The following is a 15,752-nucleotide window of genomic DNA, read 5'->3' on the forward strand; positions in this document are numbered from 1 at the left end:
TGGCTGAAAACCAATATTTGCTGATGCCAAGATTTTAAAATGTATACCAAGGGCATAGCAAAAATAGTGACTTTGCTTAGGACCACTACTTTGCTGCACGTGGTGATTAAAACTGTTTAAAGCATGACTCATCGTTGTTTAGTGCTTATGTAAATTGTGATTTCTCAGAAAAAGACCTAATCGAAGATGTAGCAATTTGTAGATTAAGTGACCATATTTCAAGGTGGCTTTTGTTTTGTCCATTGACCACTGGAAGCATTGTTTTATTTCCAAACAACAACCAGAATCATAAATCCCATGTTAATTTGTCCATAAATCCACAGATCTGGTGCAACTGTTGACAACCCAAATCTTGTCCCTGTGTTATTATCTGTAGAGTGGCACATGGCGCCCTCTCATTAGAGAGAATGTCAGTCGGTATAAGCTTCTTTACCAGCACAAGCATGATCTGTGCCACATGTTTGGGTCCAAGAGGTTTTAAGGAAGTTATGAGGTAAAAACATAAACATAATCCGGTCTAATCCTCTAGAAATGTAGCACAGAAATAAGTTCCAGTGCATAAGTAGAGTTCTGTAACTAAACTTGGTATGACACAATGGCTCTCACATGCTAAATGACATAAGAATGACGTTCAAAACAGAGAAGGGTGGAACTTTATATTGTCTCGTAATCTCCCTGAATTTAACAAAGCATTCCTGAGACAGATGATATGGATTTACAAGAGATGTCAAGATTATTTGATTATGATCATGATTATTCAGGTCACAATATATATTACAGTATATTTGTTAGCATTAAAATGTCAGTTATTTCAGTTCAAAATGTCAGTTACTTCAGTTCAATCTATACTCTGAATGTAAAAAGCTTGTATATCTGGCTATTTATGTTAATTTCACATGTTATTATCAGTGTATTATTGACTTATTCACTATAATCTATCATTAAAAATTGTTTGATTTCATCACAGAGGACAGGAATGACAACATTAAATGATTTTTGCCCTCTTTAAGCCACACATAATGGTAGCTTCAACTGCCCTAAGTGAGAGTTATGTTTAAGGGCAGCACTGGTCACTGACGGGAGCTTGAACCCCACTGTTTCATTGAGTTAGGTTGATTTAATTTCTTGTGTTATGGACAGTAGATGATGAGGTTGAAATCAGTTTATGTCTTGTCCTTCCTTTCATGAACTTTATCTCCTTGACAGTTTGATGTATGGAGGATAGAATAATGGCATTAATTATAAACGTGTATGAAGAAAACATCCCTGGCACATCAAGAAGGTTACATGATGAAAAGTCTTGTGAATTTAGTATTTCAATAAACAAATTACAAACTATCGTCATAAGGCGCTGGTACAGCTGGCAGCCCGGTGTAAACGCTCTCTCTTCTTTCTCACACTTATTGTGCTTTATCTCCTATATTTTGTAAATATAATTAGTATATTTTTTCTATTTTACTGTACGATAGGGACACGCGCTGGAATAGTTTTTTAATTCAACTGTTTTTGACTTTTTTCGGCTGGATTTGAGCGTTTTTCGTTGTGTTGTTGTGACGTGAGCTAGCTCCGAGCGAGCCCACCAGCCCCCCCCCCCCCCCCGCGCCCTCCGGCCGCGCTAAAGTATGGCGTGTCGTCGGTACACGTTTATATACACGTTTATATGAAAGAGGAACTTCACGAACGATCGGGACACGCACTGGAATCGCTTTAAATTAACTTGTTTTGACTTTATTCGGCTGGATTGAGTGTTTTCGTCGTGTCGTTGCGATGTGTCTTGGCTCCGCCCCCCGGCTCCGGCCCCGCCCCCCGCCCGGCGCCGTAACACGTTTACACAAAGGAGGAACTCATGAAAGTGCGGAGAACAGTCGTCTTACCCGGAGATCGTCACGTTATCCCGGCGGACATCCTAAGGAAAACGCAACGAGGCAGACGGGCTGGACGTAAACTCCGAGAGAAGAGAGGGACAAACAGGAAGTCGGTTCCCACCGTAGTCATGGGTAACGTGAGGTCCCTTCAAAATAAAATGACGGAAATAGCGAGCCTCATGCGGTCCCAGAGGATTTATAGGGACAGCAGCGTCTTGATTTTCACAGAGACCTGGTTAACAGCAGAAATGCCAGACTCTATTGTAGGTTTGGACAATTTTCATCTGCTGCGGGCGGACAGAACGAGAGAATGCTTGAAGAAAAGAGGTGGAGGTCTGGCGGTGTATGTGAACACGAGCTGGTCCAAACCCGAACACTGCACAGTGAGGGAGCAGCTATGTAACAAGGATATTGAACTATTGGCTATTGGCATGAGGCCATATTATCTGCCCCGGGAGTTCTCACATGTGATTTTGATCGCAGTCTATGTGGCCCCGTCTGCCAATGCTGAAAATGCTTGTGAAGCACTGCTCTCCTGCACTTGTAGGCTGCAAACACAGCATCCACAGGCTCTCTTCCTCATCTCTGGTGACTTTAACCACGCTTCTCCCTCTTCTGTTCTACCAACATACACCCAGTATGTTACCTGCCCCACCAGAGAGAATAGAACATTGGACTTGTTTTTTGCCAACACCAAGGAGGCTTATTCTTCTTCCCCCCTCCCTCCCCTGGGCAGCTCGGACCACAACCTTGTACATCTGAGACCTGTGTATGAACCCATCGTGCGCAGGCAGCCTGTGGTGTCCCGTGAGGTGAGGATGTGGTCTGCTGAGAGCGAGGAGGCTCTGAGGGACTGCTTCAGCACCACTGTCTGGACTAAGCTTTATGACCCACATGGGGAGGACATCAACACCATCACAGAGTGCATCACGGACTACATCAACTTCTGTTTTGAGAACATTGTTCCCTCCCGGACGGTGCGGTGTTTTCCAAACAACAAGCCATGGATTAACCGTGAACTGAAGGCTCTGCTGAAGGAGAAGAAGAGAGCCTTCAGGTCAGGAGGAGCTGAGGACTGTGCAGAAGGAGCTGAGGAGGAAGATCAGGCAGGCTGAGGCCGGCTACAAGAGGGGGATGGAGGAGCAGCTGCAGCAAAAGAACATTCAGGGAGTGTGGAGGAGCCTGAAAACCATCTTGGGCTTCAAAATCCCCCCTGCCCAGACAGAGGGGGATCTACAGTGGGTGAATGATTTAAATGCTCACTTCTTGAGGTTTGATCGGTCACCCGCCCCTCCCCCTGCACAGCTGCATGCTCCCTCTTCCACAGCTGGACAATGCCCTGCATCTGTTCCTCTTCGCTTATCTGCCCCGGACCATCAGCTCCCCACTTCGCCTGGACTCACCCATCCCCCCAGCACACGGTCCCCCTGCCAACCACTGACTGTCACAACAGCACAGGTGAGGAGTGAGCTGAAGAGGATTAAAGTGAGGAAGGCAGCAGGACCTGATGGCATCAGCCCCAGGCTCCTTAAGTCCTGCGCAGATGAACTGTGTGGAGTTATGGAGCATGTCTTCAACATGAACCTGAAGCTGAGGGTGGTACCACAGGTCTGGAAGACCTCCTGTCTGGTACCTGTGCCTAAGACACCGCGCCCCAAAGACCTCAACAGCTTCAGGCCAGTGGCTCTCACGTCCCACCTGATGAAGACACTGGAGCGGCTAGTCCTGGACCACCTCCGCTCCACCGTGAGCTCAGCCATGGACCCGCTGCAGTTTGCATATCGGTCTGGCATCGGAGTGGAGGACGCCGTCATCTCCCTGCTGCACCGCTCTCTCTCTCACCTGGAAAAGCCTGGCAGCTCTGTGAGGATTCTGTTCTTCGATCTTTCCAGCGCCTTCAACACCATCCAGCCGCTGCTCCTGAGGGACAAGCTGGAGACGGCTGGTGTGGAGTATGACCTGGCAGAGTGGATCCTGGACTACCTCACAGACCGACCCCAGTTTGTGAGAGCCCGGAACTGTGTGTCTGACACTCGGACCTGCAGTGTGGGGGCGCCCCAGGGCACTGTCCTCGCGCCCTTTCTCTTCACCCTTTACACTGCAGACTTCAGACATGACACGGACAGCTGTGTCCTGCAGAAGTTCTCTGACGACTCTGCCATCATCGGACTCATCACGGACGACGATGACGCGGAGTACAGAGGACTGGCGCAGGACTTTGTGGACTGGTGTCAGCGGAACCACCTCCTCATCAACGCGGGGAAGACCAAGGAGATGGTGGTGGATTTCCACAGACGCCACTCCACTGCCCCCTCACCAGTGAACATCCAGGGACGGGACATTGAGAGAGTGGACTCATACAAGTACCTGGGTGTTCATCTGAACCACAAACTGGACTGGACTCATAACACAGACGCACTGTACAGGAAGAGCCAGAGTCGGCTCTACCTCCTGAGGAGACTCAGGTCTTTTGGAGTGACAGGGCCACTCCTGGAGACCTTCTACGACTCTGTGGTGGCATCAGCCCTCCTGTATGGTGTGGCCTGCTGGAGCAGCAGCATCACAGAGAGGGAGAGGAGGAAGCTGGACAGAGTCATCAAGAAGTCCAGCTCCGTCCTGGGCTGTGCTCTGGACTCGGTGCAGGAGGTGGGGGACAGGAGGGTCCTGGCTAGATTCACATCTATGCTGGACCATGAGTGTCACCCCCTGCAGGACACTCTCTCCACTCTGGAGAGCAGCTTCAGTGAGAGACTGATCCACCCTCGCTGTGTGAAGGAAAGGTTTCGCAGGTCTTTCCTTCCTGCTGCTGTTAGACTTTATAACAAACACTGTTAGTCCTGAACACTCGCAATACTGACCTAACCTAATACTGATGTGCAATTCTGTCATATGTGCAATTGCTGTTGGAATTCATGTGCAATTCATGTGCAATTACTGTGAAATTCATGTGCAATCTATGTGCACATATTCATGTGCAATTACTGTCGTGATCACATGCAATGGTATTTATGTATTTATTTATTTATTTATTTGTCTATGGGAGTTTTTATTTATTTATAGGAGATCTTCTACTGAAAGTGTTTTTCAGACTTCCTATAAGTGATCTGTTCTTCTGTATCTACCTCTGTATCTACCTGCGTTGCACCAATGAAATTTCCCCATGTGGGACAATAAAGGAAAATCTTATCTTATCTTATCTAATTTTGCTTGTACTGCGACAAATGCACAGTACATTTACAATACAATCTTCCAAAATGTGCCAGTGACCGCTTTTCCACCGTTCCTTTCAGTTAGCAATAAAACACCCTTAGGAAAAAAAAACAAAAGCTAACTTTCTAACACAGTGTTGCATTTGCCTACAACACCGGGTCGACGCTGGGTGTGTCACCAACTTAAAGACTTCCATTAAAAAGTCTTTCACAAACGCCACTGCTAACAATGGCAGTGAGCTCACAGCTGTACCACATGTGTAAGCCCCCCGCTCTTTATTACAGGGTGTGGTCTTGTTTTCAGTCAGATGAAATCACATTATTGGACACAGAGAGCATTATTACATCAGCGCAGCGCACAGAGAATGGGATGGGAGTGTGTCGGAACGGTCTTTAGGGATCTGAAAAGTCTGACTCATCAAACTTTCTTTAGAGTTATCCAGGAGTCCTCAACGAAAGTGCACAAGAAAAAAACATGTATGTTCATTTTGTTTCCGTGGAGACATTTGTCCCCTACATTTGACCCGCTGTGGCAAGCTCATCTTCGCACTGACCATCTCCAGATCTTGAACTTGGTTTGATCAGGAATAAATGTTTCCAGGAATGACGTGATTTGAATTGTTGCGCACACAGCCTGGAACTGATATAAACATTCGATTCAGTTTAATGAGGCAGCAAAATACAAACATGACTTTTGTCGCTTGTAGGTTGCACAAATACATTGTTGTTTTTTATATGTTCATTATTTTTGCCAATGAGATAAAAAAGAGTCGATTTCACATAATATATGCAAGAGTTTTCTCTCAAAAATGTGCTAAACTAACATTTCTGTAGGAGCGGTGCAAGAAACACACATTTCAAATGGATTTAATATTGTCAACTAAGCTTTTGTCACTGGTGGACGTGACTAATCCCCTAACTATTATTTGTTTTATTTATTTGTATTATTTATTATTCTAATATAAGTATAAGATAAAATGTATGTGTGTGTGTGTGTGTGTATGCATAAGTGAACTTAAATTTGTACATCCATGTATGTATAAATATTTGTTTTATTTAATTTTCTTCCCTAAATCTTTAAATAGGTAATTTTGTATTTTTTGTTGCTGTGTGTTTCAAAACGAGATTACTGTGTTTTTTTCTTAGTAGAAGTAGAAGCAAAAGCAAAAGTATTGTGCCTGACCATTACAATTTAACTTAGTAACTTAAGTTAGTTGAGTTAATGTGAGTAAATGTAAGTTATATCCACCTCGGTAAGTTTATATATAAAATATATTTAAAAAATGTCTGATGTCCAACAGTATATATATAAGATTTACACCCAAAACTGTCACTTTACTTCCTTTACTCTGCATATTTCTAGTTCCTCTTAGTCTGACAGTCGCCCACACTGTAATATAAAAACACAAATGTCAGGAATTGTGGTCAGCCTGAAGCGCATTTAATTCAGAGAAGTGAAGTCACATTATCAGATTTTAGAGTTACTACTATCGCTAGAAAAGAGCATCACAATTTAAAAATCTATTCATGATTATTGAGACTGTGACCAAACAACATATATATGAAATAGTTTAATTTGTTTATTAATTCTTTAATTTTCTTCCAATCTCTTGGTCTAACACGTTTAATTCCTCAAGTTAGTGACAGTTTTACAGATAAGAAAGCAAAAGAGTGTTGTAAGTTTAGCAATTGACCATATCATTTAATTTCATTTTCTCACACACTTATCAGGTTTGGAGATAAGACTTAGAATGAGCAGCAAGTATATGTAATGGAACTTTCAAGTAAGGTTTGAGTCAAGAGATAGTGTGTTCGTGAGAAAAATAATATTTATAACTTTTTGGGTTTGAAGTCTGCCGCCTGCTTTTCTGCTTGGAGGTGTTTTGCTTTGCGTAGATTGTTCCACATTATGACATTCAACGTATCTATCTTGCTTTTATGTAATAGCTTGTGATCACGTTTTAGAACTTGATGATAATCTCAGATGGTGGGCAAGGGCCTCAGTGAGATTTACTGTTTTTGGAAGAAATATCCAAAATAAAAATCCACACATTTCTCTCCTTTTCATTATTTGTTTGGGATTGTTTCCACAAACTTGTCATGGCTTTAAGTCCTTTACCAGACAACAATCACGTCCTGAGAATACTGACTTCCTCTGGCTCAATTTGAGCAGATCCACAGATTTCCACAGATCTGACCTGTGACTTATTTCCATTTTAAAGAAGGATTTGTTGAGTAATTATCCTTACCTAACCCAAGTTGAAGTAGGTAATTTGATTTATGAAACTATAAATGATATGTATGTATATGTGTAACGCCATCATTTGGAATGTGTTTACAGTAAATCAAGCTGGTTTACACTGGTTTGGGTTCTAAAGGCCAAGCTCCAACCCAACCTGACATGACCTCAGCCCTAACCCTGACATCGTTTCTACAATACAATCATAGCCCGAAGAACAAATGTTTTACTTACTTTTATCCACCTTCATTAAAAAGATTACACTACATGGTTGAAGTTATTTTCTAAAATTATTGATGTTAAAGATCGCTGTTCAAATTTTGCTTATCTCCAAAACATCCATTTTTAAATGATCAATATTTCAACATATCTCCCACCTCTACCTAGCTCGGTATTTTGTTTCAGTCATCCATGTTCCAGAATCTACATTCAGGCAATCGCCCTCTCCAAAGATGACCACACTCCGTTCCACCTTGTAATGTCCAGCACAGGGGTGGGCAAACTACGGCCCGCGGGCTACATACGGCCCGCTGGTCTTTATAATCCGGCCCGCCAAACATGCCAAGTAATATTTAAAAAAAAAAAAAAATATATATATATATATATATATATATATATATATATATGTTATATATATGTATGTTGTTGTTCTTTTCCCTTAGGCATCTGTCTGTACTTGTATCCTTAATAAAAAATGATATGAAATTAATAAAATAATACATTCAATTGTCTATATTTGACAGAAAAAAATATTTAATTTGATATTTAATTTATTTATTTGTTTATTTTTTATTTTTTAAGCATTAATTAAATAACGTCCCTCCTGAATGCACCAGCAGATGGCAAGACCTCTGTTTTAGATTGTATCGTGCAGAATCCATGGGTTTCAGAATTATGAAAAATTGCATGTAAAGGAAGCTGAAACCCATGCATAGGGACAATTAGAGATCCAGGAGAAAGGATTAGTTGGAGTTGTTGTTTCTTTTGTTTGTTTTTTTTTACATTCTCACACTTTTCAGAATCAAATCAGAATTCAAATGTATTCAAAAGCCCCAAACGCTACATATCGAGGAGGGACACAGTTGCCAGCCCCGACTGATGGAGCGCAGACCTGACCTTCAGTGTATCGGAATGGCAGGAATGTAGATGCTCGGTCGCGCTGGGGGAGGTGGGGCTGGACGCGGGGGAGATCCAGATGTTTCAAGGACCCTTCCCTTTTGATGGATGTCAGAGCCCAAGCAGGAGAACATGAAGCTGATATCTCTAGGGCAGACCCTTACGTCTCTGTTCCCAAAGTTTAGTTTGGGCTTAACTCCAAAGGTCAAAGAGTCGAGAGAAGGACCACCTCTCCCTTCACTTCACTTTCATCCCGTGATGGATCTCTCAAGCATGGCCCAAAGCCGTACAATGACTCTGAGGATAAGTGTGTTTATTAGTCTGGGCTCTCTGTTCTTCCTGGTTACCGAGGCGACCGTCGAGATCCTGTGAACCATCCCAATATTTGGAAAGGTGCAGCGTAAAAGCCATGGCGACAGATAGATGTGCTCTTAGCGAGACAGTAAATTAGACTATTGCGCTGTTTGTGAAGTCTAGATAGACATAAAGCATGGAGTATTTACTGTACAGTGCGCCCTGGGGTGGATGATCTGGCATTAGGACGCTTTCAGGGTGGCCCCGGCGTGCAAGCATGTGTTGTGGGGCAGTGTTTTACTCTCTTTTGTGATTTTTTGTCCAGAAATCGCAAAGATCTTTGAAATTTCTTCTGAAATTCCATTCAACCACAAACAATTATTGTTCCAAAACAAAATAGGGTGTAATTGAAAAAAATATATATATTATGTCCGCTTGTCCCTCCATTACTCGTCTAATCTAATAATAATAAATAACATAATAAAAAAAATAAAAAAACACATTGCTAGTAGTAGAATATTATCATTAGTAGAAGTAGTTTGACAGCACATAATATAAAATAGCTGCTCTACTTTAATTTTATTTTATGGTACATTGTCAAGCACACCATTAAGTGGCTTTAGGGCTCAATTTGTATTTGTATTGGTATTGTGAAGTAAAGAGGTCATATGGTGTTATTGGCTTGTCTTGTGATGTTCGGTTCAGCCGACTGGCACAGTCAACATTGAGCTTGCAAATGGGCAATATAATGTGGAATGTGACCTTAAACCTACAAATGATTGGACTGTGTGGCTTTGAAAAAAAGGGAGTGGGTTGAGGCAGGTTGGTTTAGGGCATAAATCAATTGTCTTATGTACAAGAACAACATAGACACTGTACATTAGAGATTGGACAAGTGAATACGATTGCGCACCAATGTGGAAAATTATCTTGTGACATTTTTTTTTCAACAAAGGGTTATCACTGGTGAAGCAGTAGTTTAAAAGAGTTACAATCTGATCAGATCAAAATACAAAAATGTTAATAAATCAGAAAGTGTGTGACCAAATGTATGAATTGCACAATCTCCAGGACTCTGGGACGAGCAGGTCAGATCACCCTGAACATGGACTATTTGAGCCACTCCCCTCAGACAGGAGGCCACTCCCCTCCGGCAGGAGGCCACTCCCCACAGGCAGGAGGCTACGGTCCATCCGGACCAGAACCTCCCACCACAAGAAAAGTTTCTTTCCCTCTGCTGTTGGACTCATGAACACTTCTTAAACACTGTCACTTTAACTATAACTTAATCAATCACTCACTGCACTGTTCATTTTCTGCACTACATCTGTAAATCTAACTGTAAATTTGATGTACATACTAAGTCTATTGTTATCGTACAGTACATTTAAATAGTTTTTCTTTAATGCATGCCCCTTTTTATTGTATGTATGTTGTTTTATTATTGTTCATTGTTATATGTTGCACCGAATCACCAAAGCAAGTTCCTATGTTTGTGAATTTTGTTCACTGACAATGGCAATAAACCTCTTCTGATTCTGATTTATTGATAATATGTAATATACAATCAATAAAATCTAGTCTTCTATTCTAGTCACTCTTTCTTGTGGACTCAATCACCTGTCTCTGCTTATTTTCCAGCTCTATTGTACAGCACAGAAACAAAACATCTGCTGGGAATGTTTCTAAGAGATTCTGTTGAGCAGCGCATCACCATAATAAGAGTGAAAACACAGCTTTTAAGAACAAGCTTAATTTACATGGTTTTGAATAACATTTTAGTTAGTTTAATTTATTTCAGACATGGACAGTGCACAACGTGCATTAACCTTAACAGGAAAGATACAGTGTACTAGTTTGTAGCTCCTCTAGTCCCTGGGCAGGCTGACGTTATTAGTCCCACTGAGATGTAGCATCTCTTTTTCAGGGGGAGGTGCCTATTGTACATGTTTTTAGTAGTTATACGACTTCCGAGTTTAATACAGACTATACTGCATCACAACTATGTACATATATCCAATTTGCTTTAAATCATTGTTTTTTCACCAAGTTAAGAGCAACTAGGATCATCAGGGAGCTGAGTGATTAAAAATGCTACTTCATGATAAACAAAGTGGGACAACTGAGGCATTTTACATTAGGTTCCAGAATATTCAGAACACTTTTACATTGTGTTTTCCCCTGATATTTCACTTAAGACTAGAAACATACCCCAGAATCCGAATCAGAAAAGGTTTATTGCCATTGTCAGTGAACACAAGTCACAGGCTAGGAACTTGCTTTGATGATACAAGATTACACATATGGCTTGGCCCAAATCTGTAAAAGTCTCTTAGGTAAACATTAGATATAACGAATCATTTCATGAAAGCAGCATGAAAGCGCCTGGTCCAGTGAAGTGCAAATGGCTTTCACACTGGCCTGTGGCATCAAAGCACCCCTGCGGTCTGTGGCAGTGGGGCACAGGTAAACACTGGTCTCACTTTCCCCCCCAAAACACATATAAACCCTGGCAGGCCAACAGCTCCATAAAGGATCACACCAATGGACAACTGCAGCAGCAATCTGTGACTCCTTTTGGCCTGATGGAAGTTTAGCTCAAGAAAATAAATACTAATGTGATTGTCACAACATTGTCAAGCTAAAACAAACGGCATGAAGCAAAAGGAAAGGTAAAGGAATAATAATTAGCATTCTCTGAAGCGCAACTCAAATCAAGGATGGAAATATTACAAATTATAACATACAATACTCCTTCAATGGGAAATTTGTTTTGCAACTACAACTACATGCAATAGACTACATTTACATGCACATAGAACGTTGATTCCTCTCAACAGCCAAACTCAATTTGTCTTTGCCCCCAAACCTATAAACCACTCATGTCCCAGTCTACATGCAGCTAAAAGAACCTGAGGGATGTTTAGGGACGTCAAGTAATTTAGCACTAGCAACAAAACTTTGTAGCAATAATTGCAAATAAAAATGGCTACCGCATAGATACATCGCATCATGTAATGTACATTGAGCATTCGATTTTCGTATCTTGTCAATTTTACTTTCATTTTAATGCAATATATCAAAAGAACTGGTCTTCTCTAGATGTGTTATTGTGATCTTTAAGATTTGAATCATGACACCTCAATTGTACTTCCAGTGTGTACATCCATTTTGAAAAATAATCTGTTGGAATTGGACTATGCAACTCCAACTTCCACCTCAACAACTGCACAAACTAACACAAATATAACAAGTTAAGGCTAGGAAAGTGTCTTGCCCAAGGACACAACTATACAGGATTCATATGTGCCTGTTCTATCTCAATTACCAACCAAAAATTACCATTTTTGCATATTACTAAAATATACATCACATGATCTCTCTGGGTGGAGTCTGCATGTTCTTCCCGTGTTACTGTGGGTTCTCTCCAGGTTTTCCGGCTTTTTCCCACCGTCTAAACACATGCATGTGTTCTTCTCATTGGTCCTGAGTGAGTGTTCATGAATGTGAACGTTAGTCTCTGTCTTAACCCAGCAATTAGCTGGCCCCTGTCCAGGGTGTACCCCGCCTAAGGCCCAAAGTCACTGGGATAGGCTGCAGTCACCCGCGACCCCGAGTGGTAGAAAAATAATGAATTAATAAATGTATTTGTAAGGTAGTTTACTTCATTTATAACCACACAATATTACCATTCAACCTCTAATCCTTACATTACGATGTCCCAACATAATCATAATCATCTTAAACTCAATACCCAAACTATGAATATAATATATACAGGCCACCACAAGACAAAGTTATCCTTATACTTCTTATTCTACACCTTGGATTTGGTGTGTTTGCCACATTCCCAGACCTTGCTATGGCAAACCATGAACAGAAAAATAGTTATCCCATGTCCACGTCCATGTCCAGAACTCAACACGGGCATTGCCTATCGTCGTAGTAACCAGTGTCAAGGCGTGGACTTTGGGGCCAGTCCAAATCCACTTGAAATATTTGAGACTATTAATGAACAGGATTTCTACTTTTCACCATTATACACAAACTATATGCTTTAGAATCAATCTAGATAACTCGTGCTTATGAAGATTTATGTTTATTTAGAGGAGAAAATAAAGGCAAGATCAAACTGGGACTCATTCCAGGGCAAATCCAGGACTAATCCAGGATTTAAAACCATTGTAATTAAAAACAAATGCAGTTCCAAGGCAGGACTAAAGGACTATGGACTTATAATGTAATAATATGTTTATCTTTGGTAAATTACTGGTACTAATTGGCTACGAGGAAATAAACCACGAGTACATAAATAAGTCAATATGAAGTGTACATTAAACCACAATTGAAAATCATAGACAACTGAAATCTGTAGAGTTTGGACTTAATCTTAGAACTAAACTAGTCCTTAAAATACACAAAAAAGTCTATGTCAAAGTCAAAGTTTGTTCTACTCAAACCCAGAGCTACGTTCAACCAAATGGTGTCTGTGCCGGAGTGAGAAGCCCATTCAAACATTGATGAAGACGCGTGTGAAACTTTCCCCTCCCTGCCCAGCTCTGCTTTTTCCACTACTCGCTTCTAGAAACATTAGTCAATATCCTAATGCCTGAAAAAGATCCAATCGTGGCGCAACAAGTAGTAGCTCTCCACTGCGTCCTGAGCGCACACATTTTCATGACGCACGCAACAAACGGCAACTAACGGCACGGAGACGCACAGAAGGCGGGCATCTGCTCATGACATCAAAGCATTTATCTGGAGCCGGTGCCCTCCTTGTGCGTCTACGTGGCAGGTATAGTGGGATTATGTACAGATGCCCACTTTAGTAGCATTGGGATTTAAGCAGTACATACCAAAATGTAAGGAGATGGTTAAGTACTTACAGCGTTTTCCCCCCTAAAAAAGAGATAACGGTCAGTTGACAGTGCAGATTAGTCCACGACTTGTTTGGAAATGTCCAGTAAATTATAGTTGGTTTACAAAAAAAAATCCTCCTATAACCAAATCAAGGGAAAAGTTTGTACAGCGCAGTGTCAAAGTGGAATCGATGTGAAATCAAACTCCACAGAAGCACAGCCAGGTAAGCCTTTCATTTTAGGTCCGTGCGTGAATCCGATCTCCTCTCGCGCGCTTTTCTCCCCCCCCCCCCACACACACACACACAGGTGACGTGTTTGGGACGGTGTGCTGCCCGGGTCCACTTGCTGCTGCTCTGGGTGATGTCCTGTCAGTGCGTAAAGTTGAGCCCGTGCCGCTCCGCGCTGGCTCTCCGCTCTCCCGTCACTGCCGCCGCTCCGCTCCGCACGCGAGAGGACCTTTGTCTGCGCGTGACGTCACTCTCACGCACGCACGGACCCTGGGCCGCGCGCGCTGCTGCAGAAAAGTGACAAAGAGTGGCATTGACGCGTGTTTGTGGCTTATCTTTCAGTCGTAAACGTTTGATTAAGTTGGCATTGCTGTTTTTTTTAATAATGGGGACAGAGGCCAAGTTTACTTTACTTTTGCGACACAGTTTTTCTTGTTGTATAACCATGACTAAAATCACTCAGTTTAGATATATAGATTATTTGTTAGAATTATTATTTAGATTTTATTTTTTAAAGAATAACATAACATTATAGAACACAATGAGCAATTAAATCCGATTGTAATTTTTTTCCTTTTGTCTAATGTCTGTTACGTATGTCAGTCTGGTCCTTCTATGTCAGACATGTCCAAACTACGGCCCGGGGGCCAAATGCGGCCCGCAGACCAATATTTGTTGGCCCTCTGGCTTCCTGCTAAGCTGGTCCAGACAACAAAAAGTAGTACTTTTACTGTAAAATTGGAAGAATTCAAGCATTTTTATATGATAACAACCTATTATTAAAGTCCCGAGTATTATTAAAGGTGTGGATGCGCATCGAACAATAACAAATGCAACATTTTTAAGTATTCACTTTCTAATTCAACATTGTCGGGTTGTTTGTGGCCCTCTGCTCCATATAAGTTTCAAAATGTGGCCCTCGGTGAAAAAAGTTTGGACACCCCTGTTCTATGTCCTTCTATGTGGTGGCCTTTTTTAGTATGCTCCAGTGTATTGTGTCTATGGCATGAGTTTTGAGGCCCAGGGACATAGTTCTTAAAATTGAGAGGGATGGCAGTGCCTTGTTAATTTCAGTCCAACATTTTTTGAGCAACAGGACAGTCCCAAAACATAGTAATGATGTGAAATGTCTCCAACATTTTGCTTTCCCTGCAAATAATGAGCATGGTGTTGTGAATAAACGGGATACATTTGTCCAACAGAATTCTTTCCAGGCATGTGACTTTGTAATTCTCCATTGAGCTATACATGTCATATACATTTTCCATACTTCATCAGTCTATCTAAATTATTTACTTTTGTTATTATGGTAAGTAGATTAAAAAGGGTACTAATTTATTGTCAGTGAACAAATTAGGAACTTGCTTTGGTTGTAAGGTGGAACATAAAACTGTCAGTAGTTAAAAATATTAACTAGGATCAAACAGAGACATGCAAAAAATATGTGTAAGAATAAAAAATAAATACAAGATTACGTGGGCTACAAGAATAATTGTCCAGTTTAGCTCACTGCATTTTCCAAAAGTTGTCCCTGTAGTCATCCTTTGAGTGTGCCATTAGTTGGTTGGTCCCTGTTGCTAATTGGAAACACATTTTTTTTCTCAGTGACTTGTTACGAGAGAGACAGGAAGAGAGAAAGGGGTGGAGTGAGGGATGGAGGAGGAGGGTGTGCGACTGACACCCACACACTCAAAGACATATAGTATTCCTAACTAATTAACCTCCCCATAATGCATAGGAAATATGTGCCTCCTGTCTGCCCTTTGCTGGTGTCCACCCGCCTGCACCTTCTTGGGTGATGAGAAACTATTTGGTCGGGACACCGACTGGGAGCTGCCAGTTTTGGTCCATCTGTGAACACTTAGCGAGGTGTGTGCAGCTGGGAGCACAGTGGAGTGTTAAAGCAGTGACACACTTTCATTTCATGGGTTTTAGAACTT

General features: G+C 41.6%; 1 protein-coding gene across 1 annotated transcript in view; it reads right to left on the bottom strand.

The window, feature by feature from the left end:
• The window catches only part of lpar1 (lysophosphatidic acid receptor 1), a 38,014-nt gene extending 24,133 nt beyond the window's left edge, over positions 1-13,881 (bottom strand). Inside the window, exon 1 of the mRNA XM_072455220.1 lies at positions 13,610-13,881. The gene's annotated coding sequence lies outside the window, so the exon portion shown is untranslated. The remainder of the gene's footprint in view (positions 1-13,609) is intronic.
• Between the last annotated feature and the right edge of the window lie 1,871 nt (positions 13,882-15,752).

Source organism: Eucyclogobius newberryi, unplaced genomic scaffold (genome assembly GCF_026437365.1).
Source record: "Eucyclogobius newberryi isolate DKJ021-1_F unplaced genomic scaffold, fEucNew1.0.hap1 SCAF_2, whole genome shotgun sequence".
Classification (NCBI taxonomy): domain Eukaryota; kingdom Metazoa; phylum Chordata; class Actinopteri; order Gobiiformes; family Gobiidae; genus Eucyclogobius; species Eucyclogobius newberryi.